The sequence below is a fragment of the Megachile rotundata genome, chromosome 14, assembly GCF_050947335.1.
Source record: "Megachile rotundata isolate GNS110a chromosome 14, iyMegRotu1, whole genome shotgun sequence".
In the NCBI taxonomy this organism is placed as follows: domain Eukaryota; kingdom Metazoa; phylum Arthropoda; class Insecta; order Hymenoptera; family Megachilidae; genus Megachile; species Megachile rotundata.
In genome coordinates this window covers 5,682,721-5,703,170 of record NC_134996.1, presented here as the reverse complement: position 1 = coordinate 5,703,170, position 20,450 = coordinate 5,682,721, and the positions used below count along the sequence as shown (strand labels likewise).

The window sequence follows — 20,450 nt, the reverse complement described above, 5'->3', positions numbered from 1 at the left end:
AATGTATCGTATGTTACATATCATATATCTCGTATTATATGTCATATATCATGTATCTCACATTGTACGTTACATATCATATGTCACATATCATATATCTCATTGTATGTTACATATCAAATGTCACATATCATATATCTTATATTGTATGTTACATACATTATGTCACGTATCATATACCTCATATTCTATGTTACATATCATATATTTCATATTATATGTCACATATCATATATCTCATATTGTGTGTTACATACCATATGTCACATATCATATGTGACATGTTACATGTCACATACCATATAATCTAATCTAATTTTTTAACTTCCAACCCATCAAACTAAAAAATTTGAAGGTATATTGTAATATGCACAATACTCTAAAAAATTTTAACTACCTCAGTCAGTAAAATTTTGTCATTGCAGAAACGAAAAAAAGAGAATACACTCCGAGCAGACAAACCAAGTTCGTAATATTTAAATGGAGAAACACCGAGAGTCCTAATACTTATGCATTTATGCATGGCGATATAAGTTCCTCCATTAGTTCAGATAAGGTTCTGTTGTACTTCACGTTTATCGCATGTAATCGCCCAATATGCCACAGTTGGTGTTACTAGAAGCCAGAGGAAATTCCCTTCACCTATAGAGGGTCTATAGAGCTAATTGCACGCGAAGAGACACAGGACAGGCGTGTCCTGAAATATCATCGAACAGTGATCGTAGGACCGTTGCAACACGATGTAGCTTGACTGCCGATGATAACATTGGCGGGAATTTCCTCTCGACTTTCCGAGGAGGGTCTTCTCGTCTCTCTCGTTGGATGATTCCAGTGTCACGCCGTGGGCGATCGTATGCCAGCCGAGTTATTAAACGCGTTCGTTCAATTCCCCGGAGCGATTGAGCTTCCCCTCTGTGGAGTTTGCTACATCACCGCCATCAGCGTGCCATCGTAACGTTGATATTTATGGAACATTCCCCTGCCCCTTCGTCCAAGTGTAAATCCGATTTCATCTCTACCTATATTAAGCTTCCACAAGCCCTTGAATCGGGGGTGCAAGTGGACCACGAACGGGACATGTATGTGCGTCGCAGTCGGTAATTGTTAGTGACGATTGAACGACGCAGAGAACTACAATCGTCGAACGTCCTCACATTTATAAATGGACTGTAGATTGAATAATTGTATAACATCGATATGTGCTTTCTACTTATTTTTAATGATCCAAACTGAACGACGTGTCTATGTATCCAATGTTCCGAAGTGCACGTGTCTATGTATCCGATGTTCCGAAGTGAACCTCGTGTCTATCTTTTCGATTGCTTATTTCACAAGACGAAGGCTCTGTGTAGGCGTACAATTTTTATGAACTGAGGGAAACAGTTCTTGATTTCTATTGGGTGCACAAATTCGGGTGGAAATGAAAACCGAGTGACGTATGCAGTGGGTCTGGATATACCCCTAAAAGTGACAGTAGCAAGGGATGAAACCAAGCAATACCTCGATACCAATAGGAAACTGCAAATGAAGGACTGTACTACTAAGATTAAGGGTTATGGTCACCAAATGAGAATAATAATAAACTAAAGATACTCGATAGGATTTGACTCCTGTTATTGCTGCTGCATATTGATTTGAACCTGTACAAAGTGTCCGAAGAAACTAGAAACGGTATGTTATTGTATCGATAGAAACTTGTATTCAGGTCTAACCCTCTCGCTATGGTATTGTATTCACAGACCTAACAAGACACGAGATCTGAACCTTCTGTTCTTACAGTGTGTCCTTTGTGAAGTCTGACTTTCGTACCACGAAACAATGGTCTTCTCAGATGTTGAAGAATTCTATGACGAGTGATTGTAATGGAGAATGATCTCGGAAAAAGTGCGATTGTTACCGATATCGAAGATATGAAAATATCGTTGAGTTATGAAATTTATGAATCTTTAATTTCTAAATTTTCAAATTTCTCTTTTTGAATTGTTAAATTTTTATATCTTAATCTTTTTAAATTCCTAAATTGCTGAATTTATGGATTAAAGAACTCGTGAATCTTTTCGAATTCTCGAATTCTCTATTCGAACTCTTCGAATTCTAAAATTCACAAATTGTCGGATTCATAAATTTTGAAATCTTCAAATTCTGAGATTTCCAAATTCTAAATTTTCCACATTTCAAAATTTCCATATTTTAAGATTTTCAATTTTCAAATTCCAAAATTTTCTAATTTCCAATTTTCCAAATTTCCAATTTTTCAAATTTCCAAATTCCAGAACTTCCAAATTCCGAAACTTTCAAATTCCAAAATTTCCAAATTTCCAAATTTATAAATTCCAAAATTTCCAAATTCCAAAATGTCTAAATTCCGAAACTTTCAAATTCCGAAATTTCCAAATTTCAATATGTTCAGTTCTCAATTCATCGAATGCCCAAATTTCTGTCTTTAAAATTCCAAACTTACAAATTCCTAAAAGTTTGAATTTAGCAATATGGAAAATCACTACTTAAAACGAGTGATTTAGAACAAATAATAGTACTTTCTTCTTAATGTCGCCATCTTTCTTGAACAAAACTTAAGGCTTTACTATTAAGTAATATTGATATGTTTAAAAAAATGTATTTATCACATATTTTCTTTCGAGTTATCAACTTTCGTGTTAAGAAATAAATAAGAACTAGCTGTCAAAGTGGAGAGAATGCAATGTCATAATTATTTATAAGAAATAGAGTATCATACTTTGTAAACTACTATAGTCAGCTTGTTCAAATTCAGATTGTTCAAATAATATATAAACAAATTACCTTTTCTCTTTGTTAAAAAATTATACTTCTTAAAACTTAAACCTAATACGTCAAAATGTATCTATTCGTCTTGTACCTACCCACTTCGTGGCTATACAACACGTGCTAATTTAACGTTCGATCATATAATGTGTGCTTATTTTATTATTTCATTCTTGAAACCACAAAATCAAATGAAAAATAACTACACGTATCCAAGAATAAATACAATTAAACCGTCTGCATGTATTTTGCACTTCCGTCAGTCATTTCACCTTTTATCCAGCTTTTATAAGCTTCTGTGACCTGTAATACCAGGGTATTAAGGTTCTTATCACTGGCCTATTACGCTAGTAATAGCGTCCTTTATTTATCTAGTCGGCCCTGAAGCATACGTTAACTCAACGAATTTGTGAACGTCAGATAAATGCATCACCGGCACAGATTTACTGTCTGCTTTATTATCAATTTGTTGGAGAAATACTGGCTTTAATATTGTGTTTCTCGATATAGAACATGTGTTTGTCGTTTCTCAAGCTTAACGCGAATAGAAGATTATTGCAATGAGGTTATTTTAAGCGTTTCAGTTTGCTATGTTCTGGCACAAGATTATTGAACTGATTGTATAGATTATTAAACGGATTTCGCTCTGTTTGGTGTCTAAATAGATAAATTTGCTATTATTACGATGTGAGCCGGAGTTCGTCTCGTAATCGGGATTAGAGCTGATCCACTTTGTTCAGGCAATAATTTTGCATATAATAGAACAGATTAGGTATAAATAACAAGATACCTATGAACAACTTAATTTAATGAGCTTAAAATTATTTCTGATGTATGCATTTTGATTTTGCATATATTATAAAAGAACAAGCTATGTACAAGCAACAAGTTACGTATTAGTTAACAAATTAATTTAACGAGCTTACAATTATTTCTGACGTATATATTTTAATTTTGCATATAATTTAGAAGAACAAGCTATGTATAAGCAACAAGTTAGGTATTAGTTAACAAATTAATTTAACGAGCTTCAAATTATTTCTGACGTATACATATATTTTAATTTTGCATATAATTTAAAAGAGCAAGCTATGTATGAGTAGTAGGTTACGTATTAGTTAACAAATTAATTTAACAAGCTTAAAATTACTTATGTATATAGTTTGATTTTGGAGTTATTTAGATCTTGAAGAATTTTTGTTGATTTATAAATGTAATTATTTATGGTTCAGCTAAGAGGATATTGTTTTAATTTTGGATCACTGTATTTATAAACTAATTTATATTATATACCTATAGGTAAACTTTGTATTTTAACATAATTTAGGATTTGGATGGTTCAGATAAGTTTTTAGTCCATATAAGAATTTTTATATTACGAAGTTCTTATGTCCTATAGTACACATACGTTATAGTTTCAAAAGCTCAAAATTACAATGAAAGCCTTTACAACCCAAAATGACATTCTTCTACAATTCTATTATATGAAAGTCTCTATGTTTCAAAGTCTCAATATCCCAAATTCCTAATGTTACAAAGTATAAATACCCTGAACTGCTAATGTCCCAAAGCCTTAATAGTCTAAAATTGCAATGTTCCGACTCAATAATTCAAAATTCTAATATTCCAAAGTTCTCATACTCCAAAGTTGTAATAATAACCTAAAATAAGAATATTCCAACTTTTCTGTAATCCAAAGTCCTTATGTTCCAAACTCTCAATAATCCAAAGTTGTAATGTTCGAAGTCTCAGTAAATCCAAACTGTAATGTTTCACCCCAACATCTCAATAACCCCAAGTCTAAATATTCCAGTCCCCATGTCCCAAACACTTAATAACCCAAAATTGCAATGTTCCAACGTTTCAACAATTTGAAGTTCGAATGTCCCAAAGTCCCCATGTCCTAAACTCTCAATAATCTAAACTTGTAATGTTCGAAGTTTCAGTAAACCCAAATTGTAATGTTTCAACATCTCAATAATACCAAGTCCAAATATTCCAAAGTCCCCATGTCCCAAACACTTAATAACCCAAAATTACAATGCTCCAACGTTCCAACGATCTAAAGCTCTAATGTTCCAAAGTCCCCTATGTCCCAAACTCCCAATAACTTAAAATCCTAATATGTCAAAATTCAAATCATCCAAATACCTAATGAACGAACGCCTCACCATCTCAAAATAACAATATCCTAACATCACTTCCCCACAATCACATTCCAAAGTATAGAATGTGACTCTAATATCCCTTTTACAAGGACCAAAATGTCCTAATTTTCACCTCTTCAATGTGCAACATTTCAAAGTCCTCTGTCAATTCACCCAGAATCAACTTACGAACCGCCGATGAATCAGAGCTGAAGATTCTCTGATGTATAGTAATTAGAAATTGCAGCGATCTGTCGATGCACAACAATCAAGCGATGTTTAACGTAACCCCATCTCTCTATTTCCCCCTTCTATTTCATCTCTCCATTGCTATCCGTCTTCGTCGATCTCCGCGTTTCATCGGAAGACAAAGACCAGCTCATAATTAAGTGACTTGCAGAGACATCGCTGATAGAGGACATTATGTTGTCGTCCTATGATGAGAAACGATCCATCTGATGTGTACACATCATTGCTTCTAGGTGCGTGATGCACGATAGTGCACAGCAGTATCAATTTCCACTAATTACATGACGCACCTGTCTTTCCCTGTTTTAGACGAAACTCTCACCTACGTTCGGCAGCTTGAAACCATGCAATTTGAAGCCCTGATACTTGGATACGTACTAATTAACGTGAGATGTGTCCGCAGGGTCGAAAGCAAAGATTATAACATTCCATGGAGGAAACAGATGGAAATTATGGTGCGGATATAACCAACGCGCAGATTTTGTGTGAAATGGTATCAAATATTTGCATGGGTTCTGATATGAGCCGATATTGAAAATTCATTAACAGGTTTTTCGTTAAAAAAAATTATTCATGTGTCAATTAGTACAGGTATGTAATACTTCATGAAAATAAAACGTGTTTTTTATGTGGATGTTTTTGGTGAAATTTTGTGTATCGTTCAGTTCTATTAATGTATTGAAAGTTTCAAATAAAAACCGAGAAATTACATGAAATACAGAGATCGATACTGTTTGAAATAACAAGATGACAAAATGCCACGATAAAGAGATATTAAGATAACAAGATAACGAGACAATAAAATAACAAAATAACAAGGTAGCACGACAGTATAACAGGATAAGAAAATGACAAAATAATATAATAACATAATAACATAATGACAATATGACAAAATGACAAAAAGACAAAATGACAAAATGAAAAATTGATAAAATAGCAAAACAACTTAACAACGAAACAACAAGATAATAAAGTGCTCATATAAGTTAATAATTCAAGGTTCACAAAATAGAAAAATTAATATAAAAAAATAATAGGAAAAATATCATGTAAAATTAATATTACACCAAAACTGTATAATTGCAAGTGCAAAGTTTACATCACAAAATAAATTGATCATATCCCAAATAATTATTATACAATTATAGCGTGTCTTAAACACGCCCCCTTCCGTTTTATTTAATTTGTAATACCTTCATAAAATCAGTCTCTTAATGTTGTAAAACGTTGACCATAGCGTGCCTGTTACCTACACGATTTCATTTTTCCACGAGTCACGCAAATGTATGAAACTATATAAAACACATGGCACACACGGTATATTGCGAAACAGATGCGAGTTATATAAAATAAAACGATTTTCATATGGAGGTACCACTTCATAGAAACTTTCCAATGTTCGAGATATTTTTGGTTGGAGATCGAAATTAACTTGTGACTTTTAATTGTTAAGAAAGGGAGAAATGTTTTCCCTATCAATTATCTCAAATTTATAAATATTTAAATTTGTAAATTTTTCAGATTCTTGAATTTTGAAATTTTTATGAACACAAGATTCTGATTTCCTGAATTAATCAAATTTCGCACTTTCAAATATCTAAATTTTTCACGTTTTTAAATTCATAAATTCACAAATTCACATATTTCTACATTTCTATATTTCTGGATTTTTAAATTTTCAAAACTTCTAAACTTTCAAATTTTCTTAATTGCAAAATATCCAGATCCTCGAATCCTCGAATTCCCAAATTTCCAAATTCCCAAATTCCCAAATTCCCAAATTCCCAAATCCTCAAATACTCAAATACTCAAATTCCCATATTGAGAAATTCCCAAATTTCCGGATCACCTAATCCTCAAATCCCCAAACCCTAAATTCGCAAAATACTCAAATCCTCAAATCCTCAAATCCCTAAATCCCCAAATTCTCAAATTCCCAAATCCCCAAATCCCTAAATTCTCAAATCCCCGAATCCCCAAATCCTCAAATATCCAAATCTCCAAATCCTCAAACCTACAAATCCCAAAACCTTTAAATCCCCAAATCCCCAAACCCACAATTCTCAAATCTCCAAATTCTCAAATCCCCAAATTCCCAAATTCCCGAATCCCGTAATCCTCAAATCTCCAAACCGCAAATTCCCTAAATTTTCAAATCTCCAATCCCTAAATTCCCCAAATCCTCAAATTCATAAATTTAAAAATCATCGAAGTCTCAAAGTAAAAATTCTTTAATTTTTTCACTGTAACTTTCTAAATTCCCAAATTATCAAATTCCGAATTTTTCAAAAAACCGAAAAGAAAAAATTTCTCAAACCACTTATCAAATGAAAAAAGAGCCTTAAATGTTTATGTAGTACCAACGTTAAAATCTCTAACAAATTTACTCGCTGACTAATTATAAACATGATACAAAAATAGTTCTACCAAGCAGTTTTTGCCGTTCTCCAGTTGCCTCCTTCGCGAAAACTATCCATAAAAACCATTTACGTGGATTATATCTGGCTCTCTATCTGAAAAGATTGATCCGCTTTCACATCTTGATTACATTTCCTGTCAGCTGTACAGACGAAACTCCAGTTGATTTATCATCATCGACACGATATCACGTGGTGTACATTTCTGGAACTAAACCGAGGGGGAACCACAGGAAGAAAAAGTCCGGAAATAGCATCCATACGTTCCTTATTTTCGACATGATCGATCAAACGAGTACATTAAAAGCGTATTCCGATATCTTAGTTTACGCGATCAGTGTATTAATGTTTGTTTTGTAAATTATCTGTTTGAAAGAACACAGAAAGTTTCAGATTATTTCTCGAAACATTTGGGGAAATCTGGTTGTATCAATATTTGTTTATATTATAACTTCTAAGTCGTTAAGTGGTTACGTACGGGTAAGTGGTTATTACGGGTAGTTTTATAAATGTATTGGGATATAATATAGAATATTGGTATATTATATTCATAATATTATTTTATTTTTTTTTGTTAAATATATAGGGACATAAATAAAATTAAATGAGCTTCCTCATTATTAAGGCAAGAATTTACAAAATGAGTAATGACTTGATACCAATTATACAAAATAACTTATGAATATTTTATAACTTTACATAAAGTGAAATGAGTACAATTTGATTACAATTAAACTTTATTTATTTATAAACTTTTTATACTAAACAATAAGCAAATATTTTGAAGATCGCCCTGTTTTTCGTGAGCGCCCTCTATGAAAATAATAATACTATTAAAGACAAAAGAGCGCAAAATTCAAAGTACGAATTCTTTAATGGTGAAGCTGGTGACGAACAAATTCATTTTCTGGGACTTCTGATAAAAAATTGATATATTCAGGCGGTCTTCGTTTATCTTGTTTTGTTTTAGTCAGGAGAGATAAGGACGTAGTTTGAATTTAGCTTTTTGAAATGACGAGAATTACAGAATCGCATTTTGCACATTTTTGGAAACTAAATATCTGTCCTTGCCATTCCTAACCAAAACAAAATATGATAAACTATAACTGCGGCAGCGTATTAATTTTCCGCCAGAGGTCCCAAAAATCAGTTCTGACTTCATCACCAGACATCAAACTAAAATTTTGCATTTATTTATAACAATCTTGACTTTAAATTATGTGTGAAATACGTCCGTACGCTTAATCTTAGAAGTGTGGAATCTTTATGTATTATATAAAAGAATTTTACGATTTGACATTTTGAATATTTGAATTGTAGTCCTCGAACGAAATGTGGCACCGTGCGCCATTTTGTTTACCGAAAGCATTCTCAGCACGGGATATTCGAAAGTCTTAATCGTGCCAATAAAGACAACGAGTAGAAGAATTACGTGACCTCGTATTTTCAAGTTTTCTGCTATTGATTAGTTATAAACACTGTTTCAAGTCGGTTATTGCGGTTAATTTATGGAAACACCTGGCGAGCTTGAAACGAAGCGGCACTTCAGGATCGCGGGTTAATTAAATTCTTGAAAAACGAGCCTCACTCGTCGAACTCATTCGTATTTCCTGACGTAGAAATATCTTTTGTACAAGGACTGAATACTTACACGTTGATGCGGAGTTTTATTTCGATACGATAAACTTTCTCCGCTTAATAATACAACAATGTCAGCTTGCTAGCTAATCGAACTTTTTGAATGTATATTCTCGCACACAGTGAATCTGATGTATTTATAGACAATTGTGGATATTAATATACACTTCGGTTTACTGATTCGATAATATTATTCAAATTATTAAATCATTAAATTATGTAATTATTAAATTATTGAATTATGTAATTATTAAATTATTAAATTATTAAATTGTTAAATTATTAAATTACTAAATTAGCAAATTATGAAATTATGAAATTATGAAATTATGAAATTATGAAATTATGAAATTATGAAATTATTGGAATAATTATTAAATTGCATTAATAATTTTTCTTGTCATAAAAATTGCATAAATACGGGAGATTCTGGTATGCGCAGATTCAATACCTGGAATTTTTGTAATTGATGACCGATTCGATTGGTTAATTATCAGAGATTGATTGGTTTTTGGCTGACCAGATTTCAAAATATAGAATTTAAAAATTTTCTGATTATTTCATATTTAGACTCACAAATTTAGAATTTTTTTCAATAAACATTTTTGAAGTTCCAAGATCAGAATGTTGGATATTTGGAAATTTGAAAGTTTAGAACTTTGAGAGTTTAGAAATTTTTGAACATTTGAGAGTAATTTGAATATTTGATTATTCAGAGGTATGGTGATTTGAAAATTTAGTAATTTTCTACCTTGAGAGTATAGAGACTATGAGAATTTATGACTTAAAAATTTGAAAGTTTAGAAATTTAGTAATTTAAATATTTTTGAGTTCCAGAAGGGAATTTGGTAATTTTGTAATTTAGAAATTTGGTAATTTAGGAATTCGAGAATTTAAGCGGTTGGGCATTTCAGAATCTAAGAATTTGGAAATCTGAAAATTTGGAAATTTGAGACTGGAAATTTGAGAATTTGGAAATTAATAAATTTAGTAATTTGAGACTGGAAATTTGAGAATTTGGAAATTAATAAATTTAGTAATTTGCCTATTTAAGAACTTTTAAATTTCGATACATAAAAATTTGGGAATTTAGAAACTTCGAAATTTAAAAATTCGGCAATGTAGAAAATCGATAATATGTATAACTAGAAATTTAGGATCATGGAAATTGGAAAATTTTAAGATTCGATATTTTGAAAAATTAAAGACTATAAAATTTGCAAACCTACAAGTATTTTTATCCGAAAAGAAGAAAATTAAAAATTTTCAAAATTCTCTGATTGATTTCGTAATATCAAAAATAAATACTAGAAAACTGCTTTCTCTGTGTACTCTTAACAACCCCTACATTGCACATAAAAAGACGTTCAACGTACATATGTATACGTACCTATTTATCCATTATCCATTAAAAATCAATTACAGACATCGTTGTAAAAACATTTCAAAAGAAATCGATTCTCTTGGATCTAAACTCGTGACAAGTTATCAAAGTCCTCATAAAACTGTGGAGAAAGGAAAATGGCTGTCAGATTGGTGTCCTGTGATAATGAAAGTGAAGGATAAGGGGTAGGGTGAGTGAAACGACGTCGTTTCAGGGTATGTACTCCAGATCGAGAAAAATAAAATTCTGCCGAGCTTGATTACGAGTGATAAAGTGAGTCGATTTCAAGGCTACTACAGCCTTAAAATACAAGTATGCGTACAGGGGGTGGTGAAATTATGATACTCACGAAATTTCTTTTTAAATATGTACGGAAACGGTATATAAAGTTAGCTTAAAATTAAAATTAAAAATTAGCTTTCTTTATATGTTAATGAGTTATATTATACAAAACTGTAAGTAATGTGTTCACCCATCAATCTCACTTTTAGAATACAAGGAGGGTTTAATGAATCTTGCAGATACTAAATTTTTTTAATTCTCAAATTTGGAGAAATTCCCAGACTTCTTTATCTCCAAATTATTAAATTAAATTGCAATTCACTAAGCTTCAAAATCTCCAAATTTCCAAATCCATAAAATGTCTGATTTTCCAACTTTTCTAAATCCTCGAATTTCTGAATCAACTCTTCAAATTTCGAAATTTCAAATTTCATAATTCCCAAAATTCCCAAATGCGCAATTCCCTGAATTCCCAAATCCTCAAATATCTAAATCCCCAAGTATTCAAATCCACACATACCCAAATCTCCAAATCCCCAAACCATCAAATCCCAAAACCTTCAAATCTCCAAACTTTCAAATCCCCAAATCCCCAAACCCCCCAATCCCCAAATCCCCAAGTACTCAAATCCCTAAATCCTCAAATCTCCAAATCCTTAAATCCCCAAATCCCTAAATCCCCAAATCCCAAAATCCCCCAATCCCCAAATCCCTAAATCCTCAAATCTCCAAATCCTTAAATCCCCAAATCCCCAAATCCTCAAATCTCCAAAACCCTAAATCTCCTAATCCCCAAATCATGAAATTATCAAATCCTCAAATCTCCAAATCCCCAAATCCCCAAAGTCCTAAATCTCTATCAAATACACCCTGATAATAACATTTTAGTCAATTTACGATACGAATTAATGATTTCACACTACTAAGATCTAAAGATAGAAATACATTGTAAAGGTTATGAGATATGTTGTAAATGTTAATCAATAAAAAATTTGAAATCCAGCACAAGTGCTACTTCTAGACCCAGATTACATTAGTTTTATATTTCTCTTTATAGCAATACAACAAGTTTCGCTGAGGTTTGTGAATCATAAAAATAAGATATTCTTCTGAGATAATAATAGCAGGCATTGTTGGGTTCTTGTACGTCACCAACAAGATTTATTTTGCATTCTAAAGGCTAGAATAGAAGGTATTGCTTTATTCCTTTTTAATAGAGTCATAAATAAACGTCGATACCTTTTAATTGCGTACGAAAAATATTTCTAAGAGCATCGCGAAGAAAGTAATAAAAATATAGTAAGATTGAATGCACATAAAAATAACCTCGTACTGGTGACTGGCAATAGAGAACAAGGTAATAATACATGACAGAAAATAGAAAATAAATTCATATTTACTGTCAAATGAAATTACGATTTTAAGTTTGCCACTAAACCTACCGATGTGTAATTTATTTTGAAATTAAAAATGAAGTTGGAAAATAAATAAACGATAAAGCATAAATTAATGTAGACGTTAATTATTTATCCAGATGAAAATCAACGCGGACTTCCAGAAAATCGCATTAACGATTTTTGTAACTTAAAACAAGAAATTTGTAAAATGGTCAGTTGACTACTTTGGTAGTTTCAGCGTTAAATTTAATTTTAAATTCGATGCAACGACGTTTACAAATAGCAGAGAAGTAAATTTGAAAAGCATGCACTACTGAGCAGCAGAGAATCCACAATGACTTCGATAAATCGACCATCAACACCGGTGGAATATCAATGTTTGGTGCAGCCATGATTGGTCAGCAGATCATTGGACCGTATTACGTTAATGGATCATTAACGGGTCAAACATATTTAATTATTCTGTCCTAAGTACTACCAGATTTATTAGAAGATGTATCGTCTCTGATACGTTTAAGAATGAGGTGTCAACATGACAGCTGTCCTACACATAATGCTTGAGAAACACGACAGGTATTAAACAGAACGTTTCGCAATCGCAGAATCGGACATGGTAATAGAATTACTTGGCTAACCCGCTGGCCAGATGTAACACCGCTTGGTTATTCCCTCCGGAAAGTACTAAAAACGAAAATCGCAAGCCACCGACGTCGGTCGAAGAAACGCGAGAACGAATTATTCGTGCATGTACCGCGATAACTACAAAAATGCTTAAAAGAGTTTATCATTCACTCATCAGATTGCGAAACTGTATTGATAATAGTGGACAACAGTTTGAGCACCGCTTGAGCCGAAACTAATTTTGATACTATCTTGGGAAGTATTAATCTTAGATACGATCTTTACCAATACAAATTTATGCGAAATTTCATGCTTCACTGAAATGGCAGGAGTAATATTAGGCACTTCGCTTAAAAAACTGAAGGTGACTCATATCTCGATGAAGGATACAACAATAAAGTACAGCACTGTGGAAACCGTGCAACTTCTGTTTGAAAAATTTATTTCTACGGTATATGATTTATGAATTATTTGAAATAATCGTATATAGTTTAAAAAATATATTAATAGTAATAGAAAAATTTGAGTATTAAATTAAAACATGTTGTTAATATCTCGGTATGTATTAACTTCAAACATGATCTCTTCTAATATTTTTTTCATGCGAATTTTTATACTTTTTCCAAATTCAAAAAATAATGTTAAATATATCATTCAAAAATTAAGAAAGATCTTTGTATCTCGATGAGAAAATGAGCTAATAAAAAGCAATTACAGCACTGTATGTACTTCAAAAAGCACGTAACTTTTGTTGAGAAAGTTTTGTCTACACTGAATAACTTACAAGTTCAAATAACTTACAAGTTATTCGAATAACTTACAAGTTATTTGAAATTGTGTTACGACACTCACCCTGGATAAAAATACGATATTTAAAACTTGCTGAAAATTACTGACTGTTTTTTATAAACGATTTTAATTTAAGCAGGCTTGCCAGAAAACCGTTTCATTCATTATTCCGTACAATGCACAAGGATTTCGATGTTTCAACCCTTTCATTACTGCTGGCGCCTGTAAATGCATGAGATATTCGCTTGTCCTGGTACCTTTAGACGTCTAATTAATTTTACTAATCGTAAGATATCGTCGCACAATGGAAACATCTCAAAAATGAGGCGAATAGTCAGAACATGATTTTCAATAGGAGTCTTTCTTTCTTGTTAACAAAAAAGTAAATGAAAATAAGTTTGTACTTGTTTAATTAAATAGATTGAAATCAATAGTGCAAAAATTTAATTTACACAACTTGTATTTTCATCTGCTTTTCACTATATTTATTGAATATGGATAAGTTATTGAAATAAGTTTACAAAAAGTAATTTGTTGCTGTATTTCACAGTTTAAGCCTAACATTATTTTTGTGATCATGAGTAATTTGTTTCCAGCGACAAGAAATATTTGTCACCTTCAATTTTAACTACTATTTTAAGAGGAGTTTCCTGATAAGCGGAACTTTTTAATTCGCCCTTAACTTTCAAATTTCTTTTTCTCTGGAAACTGCGGAAAGTAACAGCCAATTTTTCAACGGCTGCATTATTATACGTGAGTACACTTTACGTATGCACAAATTTCAGCTCGACCTAATTTAATACTGGGAAGTTTGAGAAAGGTTGGATAAAATATTTGAGGTTATGTTACACTCAAATTGTACATTTTTTATCTAAATACAATCAACATAAAATACAGTATTTGTGTTCTACAGTCACTTTCGTAACAAACAAGGTTAAATAAAATATTTTGTACATTTTACATATTTATTACATATTTATAATAATACATATTAAATATTTGTATTCAAAATTTAATACAACAAAATTAGTATTTGCTTACTTAATCTGTAGGTTAGAATACAACATTTTCCCTCACGTTTAATAATCCAATTTATTACAAATAAAAATGTAAAATTAGTTGCATTTAAAAATATTGAATCTTAAAAAATTTTGAGTGTTGTGTTAATAATTTTTGTCTAAAGATCGAAGCGACAAATTAAACAATTTCCTTCGAAAACTCGACAAGCACTGTATATGTATGCATTTATGGTACATCAAGGTCTGTAAAATGTAAATAAATTATGTAATTTATGAAACAAGCTACAAATTAAATAATTCATGTTTCATAAACGTATAAACATCCACAGCACATTCATAATTAATAAAATTAGCTGAATGTGTGAAAGTGTTAATAACACAAGGTATAATAATTCAGCAAGAAAATTTTCATTATCAGAAATAAATTATTTTTTATTACAGTTTCATTAATTATAAATACAAATTTTCTAAATTACTAATCTATTAAGACTTTTGGTATTTTCATTTATTTTTTCCATATTTTTATTATTTCAAGCTCCAGAATTTTAACAATTTGTTCCGTTGAGATGGGTTATAATTAATTCTTTTCCATTGCTCAATTATTTATTATCAAAATAAAAATGCCTATAACACTGGAATATTCATCATTTTTACAAACATAATTAGAGATATAAGAATTTTAACATTAATTCATTTAAGCTATAAATTTCGTACTCAAACTTTAACAAATTATTTTAGTAAATATATGTATATTGCATTTATTAATTTTGATTTCTTTCACTAAAACCGCACAACTTCTTTTTCTATTATGATTACTGGCAGCAATAACAGCTCCAACTCCTATTCCTCAATTAATTCGTACTTCAACCTTGGTTGAAGAGTTTATTAATTAAATCAGTATAATGAATTTTTATTTAAACATATGACTACATGAATAAATTTTCGAATAAATTATATACAAATATATATATGAATAAATATGCGAATAAATGACGTATGAATACACATATGAATACATGAATAGACTTTTTACTTCAAGGTTGCCTATATTTATAGCTAAATTGATTACTAACAATGAATTTGATTTCAAAAACCAAGTACAAGACTGGTTTTAAAAAGTATAAGAATTGGATTAATATGATCATTTCAAGCTGACGCTACCTCAATTCAATTCATTCTAACAAATAAAATTCTGTCCTAATGCAGTTGTTCATAAATTAAAGTAAAAGGTAGAGACATAATCGAAAAAAAGCCACAATTTTGTTCTCCTTTCATTTTCTTCGAAAGTGAAAATCCACTTTAATCCCAGCTATTGTATTACACGCGTTCCGTCAACGTCGCACAAAGAGCGCCCCTGAACCGCCTTTTGTTCACCGAATCAGATTTCCATGTTTCATGTGTATCCGCAAGAATTGCTTTCTATCGTGGCCAAATTAAATATTTCGTGACTTCGATGCAAAACCTATGTCCCAGTAGAAGCAAGCAATTTGAAAGCAATACGCTTCACCTCGGTATACAGAATGCATTTTTGCCTCGGTACACTCTATGGGCCAATGAAAATTCGAAAATCAATATGTACACAGGTATGGGCCTGTTCGACCTTGTTTTCGGTGTTTTATCATATTATTTTTCTTTCATCGAACGAAGTTGCGTACGAAAACTCCATTTAACGGGTACTTTAATTGCTAAATGGAAATTTACTCGTTTATTGTTTCAGCAATGTGAGGGAGATGCAGACAGATGTGGAATTCTTTATTTTTATTAGACTCCAAAGTTTTGAGGAGTTTAGAAATTTTGGTATTTGGTAATTTGAGGATTTGCAGATTTAGTGACTTAGAAAATTGGAAATTTATAAGTTCTCATATATTTACATTTCAATATCCCTGGATTCTTGTGCTGCAGATTCTGATATCTCTAGATTCTTGTACTGCAGACTCTGATATCCCTGGATTTTCAAATATCTAGATTCTCAAATCCCAAGGTTATCCAATCACTCGATTCTCAAATTTCAAGTTTACCAAATCCCTAGATTCTCAAATTCCAATTTTACCAAATTCCAAAATTCTGAAATCCCTAGATTCTCAAACTGCAATTTTACCAAATCCCTAGATTCTCAAAGCCCTAGATTCCCACGTCCCAAGATTCTGAAATTTCAAAATTATCAAGTCTCAAGACTCTGAAATCCCTAGATTCACAAATTCCTAAATTCTTAAATCCCTAGATTCTCAAATTCCTAGATTCTCAAAGCCTTAGATTCTCAAAGCTCTAGATTCCCACGTCCCAAGATTCTTAAATTTCAAAATTATCAAGTCTCAAGACTCTGAAATCCCTAGATTCACAAATTCCTAGATTTATAAATCCCTAAATTCTCAAGCCCCTACATTCTCAAATCGCTAAATTCTCAAATCCCAATTTTACCAAATTCCTAAATTCTCAAATCCCAAGGTTCTGAGATACCTAAATTCTGAAATTCCGAAATTCACAAATTGTCCTAAATTGTCCATGGATTAAAAAATTTTACGACTTACAAGTTTAAAAATTTAAAATTGTAAATTACAAATTTAAAAATTGCAAAATATAAAAATTGTGTGATTGACCATTTATCAGTCCTTATATGTACGTCCGAGCACAGTACCTCGTTATTGTGTTATCAAATATGCAACAAAAATAATAAATTTTTAAAATCAATGTTAAGTTTGGAACCAACACATCGATCGTCAAACGATGGAGTATTATTATAACGATCCAATATTCGACATAAATAACGACACTATATATCAAGTGCACTATACTGCTCACGTATAAAAGAACAAAAGCATTACGTTGGCGGGATTGTTCAAAGAACATTCACGACCTTGTTTCACTTTCCTAACACATCATTTCACCCGCTTAGAATATATTGAACTGAGCCTTGCAAATCGGTCAACATGTTCCAACATTGAATTTAAAAAAACAGCTAAGGAATAAATTGGTGAATGGGGTACGTGACGATAATTAAAGTATAATATAATGGCTGTAGATCGATGTAATCACGGGACTGCAACTGATTAGTATGAAATAATTCATAGTGTTTCACTACTCTCTAAAGGTATATTTTTCATAGGTACTTGTAAATGAATGTGGACTTTATAGATTAGATGAATTCGGTGGACAAAATTTTAATAATTTAACACTATTTCTATTAAGAGGTGTCGAAAGATACTTTTCAAATTTTAATTTAAAATTACTCTATAAGTTCAATCATTTTTTCACAATTAATTTTTTGAAAGTGTAGCTATTCTTAAAGATTTAATTAAACACATTTTTTATTTTCAATAGCACTGAAATTATTTTTAAATTAAATGGCAAAGTTCAATTTTTATTAAATGATTAATACATAATTATTTTACAACAGTGCTTAATTTTTATCATCTTTTGTAATACATTTTTACATTTCTATTTTGTAAAATGTAAAATATAATGAACTTCGAGCACACGGCTAAGCAAAATAATGAATCTCTAGAAAAAACGATTAGAAAATAATAAATTCCCAATTATGTATAAAATAATGTATTTTCAAGAAATCACTTAAAATACATAATTTTTTTTTATAAACAGCCATCTTCAACATAATATGAAAGAACTATTTATTTAACAGAATTAATTATAAAATAATTTAAGAATTGTTAGTTTACCAAAACACTGCTTCTAAGCTTCTGAACAAAGCTGTACATATTTACTCTAATAATCCAAACAATAATAATAATATAACAATATTAAACAAACAGAATTCAAAAAATAACTAAATAAAATTAAAAAGCTTTTTAATACAGCAATAAACGTAGCAAGTTGATTTTTATTATATTTATTCTGCTCTCATAATCGATAAAATATTTTAAGTTTTTATGAATATGTTTTTCCTTTTTCGTTAATGATACTTATATTTTATATTTGAATTTCTTTCTCGTTCATCACTACCTTTAAACGATAAAACAAACGAAAAATTCACGACTGAACATCGCATTTACGAAGAACACGGTAACGATTCATTGTCGTGGACGTAACAACAGTCACAAAAGTAAATGTGACCTGTACAATAGAAGATTTCGCTGTTCGGACGGCTGAGCACAATTCATTTGGGGCACGTTTCAATTTTTAAACAGACTTGTGAATGAAATAGTTGATGGGTCTGTTTACACCCCATCATCGACTGTATTTTTTAAGCTGCTTCCTTCTTTCGTTTTGATACTCAACGAGGTCATGAGTTTAGGGAGTATAATTTCTTACTGTGTACATTCAAGTACAAGACTACCTTAGACTATCTTAAACTTGATAGTTTTTAAGATCATACGTTTACGTATTTCTGTATTTTCAAATTTCATTTAAAAATTTTTCAATTTACCAAGTTTTGAAACTTGAAAATTTTAAAAAATTATCAAATTAATAAGCTATTACATTTGTAAATTTTTAATTTTTTAGTTCTTTGGATTTTCAAATTTCTAAGTCTACAATTTTTCAAGTTTCTGTGTTTTCCAAATAATTCCTAAATTTCAAAATCAGGAAATTGCTAGGACTTTAAATTTGTAAATTTCCAAATCCCTAGATTCCTATAATTCGGAATCCACAAATTCCTATGCTTCAAAATTCCCACCTTCCCAAATTCCTATGCTCCTTAGGCTCTAGTTTCCGAAAATTGCTACCTTATAAATTTCTAAGTCTCAAAATTTCTAGATTCTTATATCTTTACATTCTCAAATCCCTAGATTCGCAAATCACAAGATTTTCCAATTCCTAAATTCTCAAATCCCAGGTTTTTCAAATTCATAAATTCTAAAATTCCAAGATTCTCAAATTCATAAATTCTGAAATTCCAAGATTCTCAAATTCATAAATTCTCAAATTCTCAAATTCCAAGATTCTCAAATTCATAAATTTTCAAATTCCTAAAGTCTCAAATTACAAGATTGCCAAATCTTTAAATTCTCAAATCCCAACAATCTCAAGTTCCTAAATTCTGCAAACCTTAGATTCTGAAATCCCAATATTATTCCATAATTCCTAAATTCTCAATTCCCAATTTTACCAAATCCCTAAATTCTCAATGCCAATTTTAACAAATTCTTAAATACTGAAATCCCTAGATTCTCAAGTCTCAAGACTGAAATTCCATATTTTCCGATTTTGAGTAACTGACCACTTATTTTTGTCCCCGACTGTATATACATAAAATATAGAAAGAGTCATTAACAATGTTTTTCTTCCACAATCCCAAGGTTACCAAATACTAATTTCCCTTACCTACATTTCCATATCTACAGATATCCAAATCTCAAAATCCCCAAATTTCAAGTTTTCCAAACTCTCAGACCCCTAAATTCTTACCTCATCACCAATTCTCCAAATCTTCAAAAATCCCGAAATAATATTAAATGAATTTTTCATTAATATAATCTCTGCTTTGAAATTTCGTCTTCACCTTTTATACAACTAGGAGTACGTTTTATTTCACCACTTCCGATTTCGTCTTTTAAGGACTGAGACCGAGTTAGCATTAATTTAATTTAATTACAACATTCCCTCTTTGTATTTTGTTTAAATTACGTCCGTGGAAGAAAGCACAAAGGTAAAACTGATCCAGTTTGGTTAAGTTTAAAGTGCTGTTTGAATCATAAACAAAAACAGTCTTTTAATACTTACGTCGACTGTCATGCTGCGGCTATAGAGACTTTAATTAATTAATA

The 20,450-nt window shown here is 30.9% G+C and overlaps 1 protein-coding gene and 1 long non-coding RNA gene across 2 annotated transcripts in view; one reads left to right on the top strand and one right to left on the bottom strand.

The window, feature by feature from the left end:
- The window catches only part of mAChR-B (muscarinic acetylcholine receptor), a 129,732-nt gene that overhangs the window by 34,839 nt on the left and 74,443 nt on the right, over nt 1–20,450 (bottom strand). The window lies entirely within an intron of this gene.
- Nucleotides 255–5,814, top strand: LOC143265780 (uncharacterized). Its single transcript, XR_013040484.1, has 3 exons — nt 255–1,671; nt 5,332–5,413; nt 5,490–5,814. It is a non-coding gene; the product is annotated as an uncharacterized LOC143265780 (long non-coding RNA).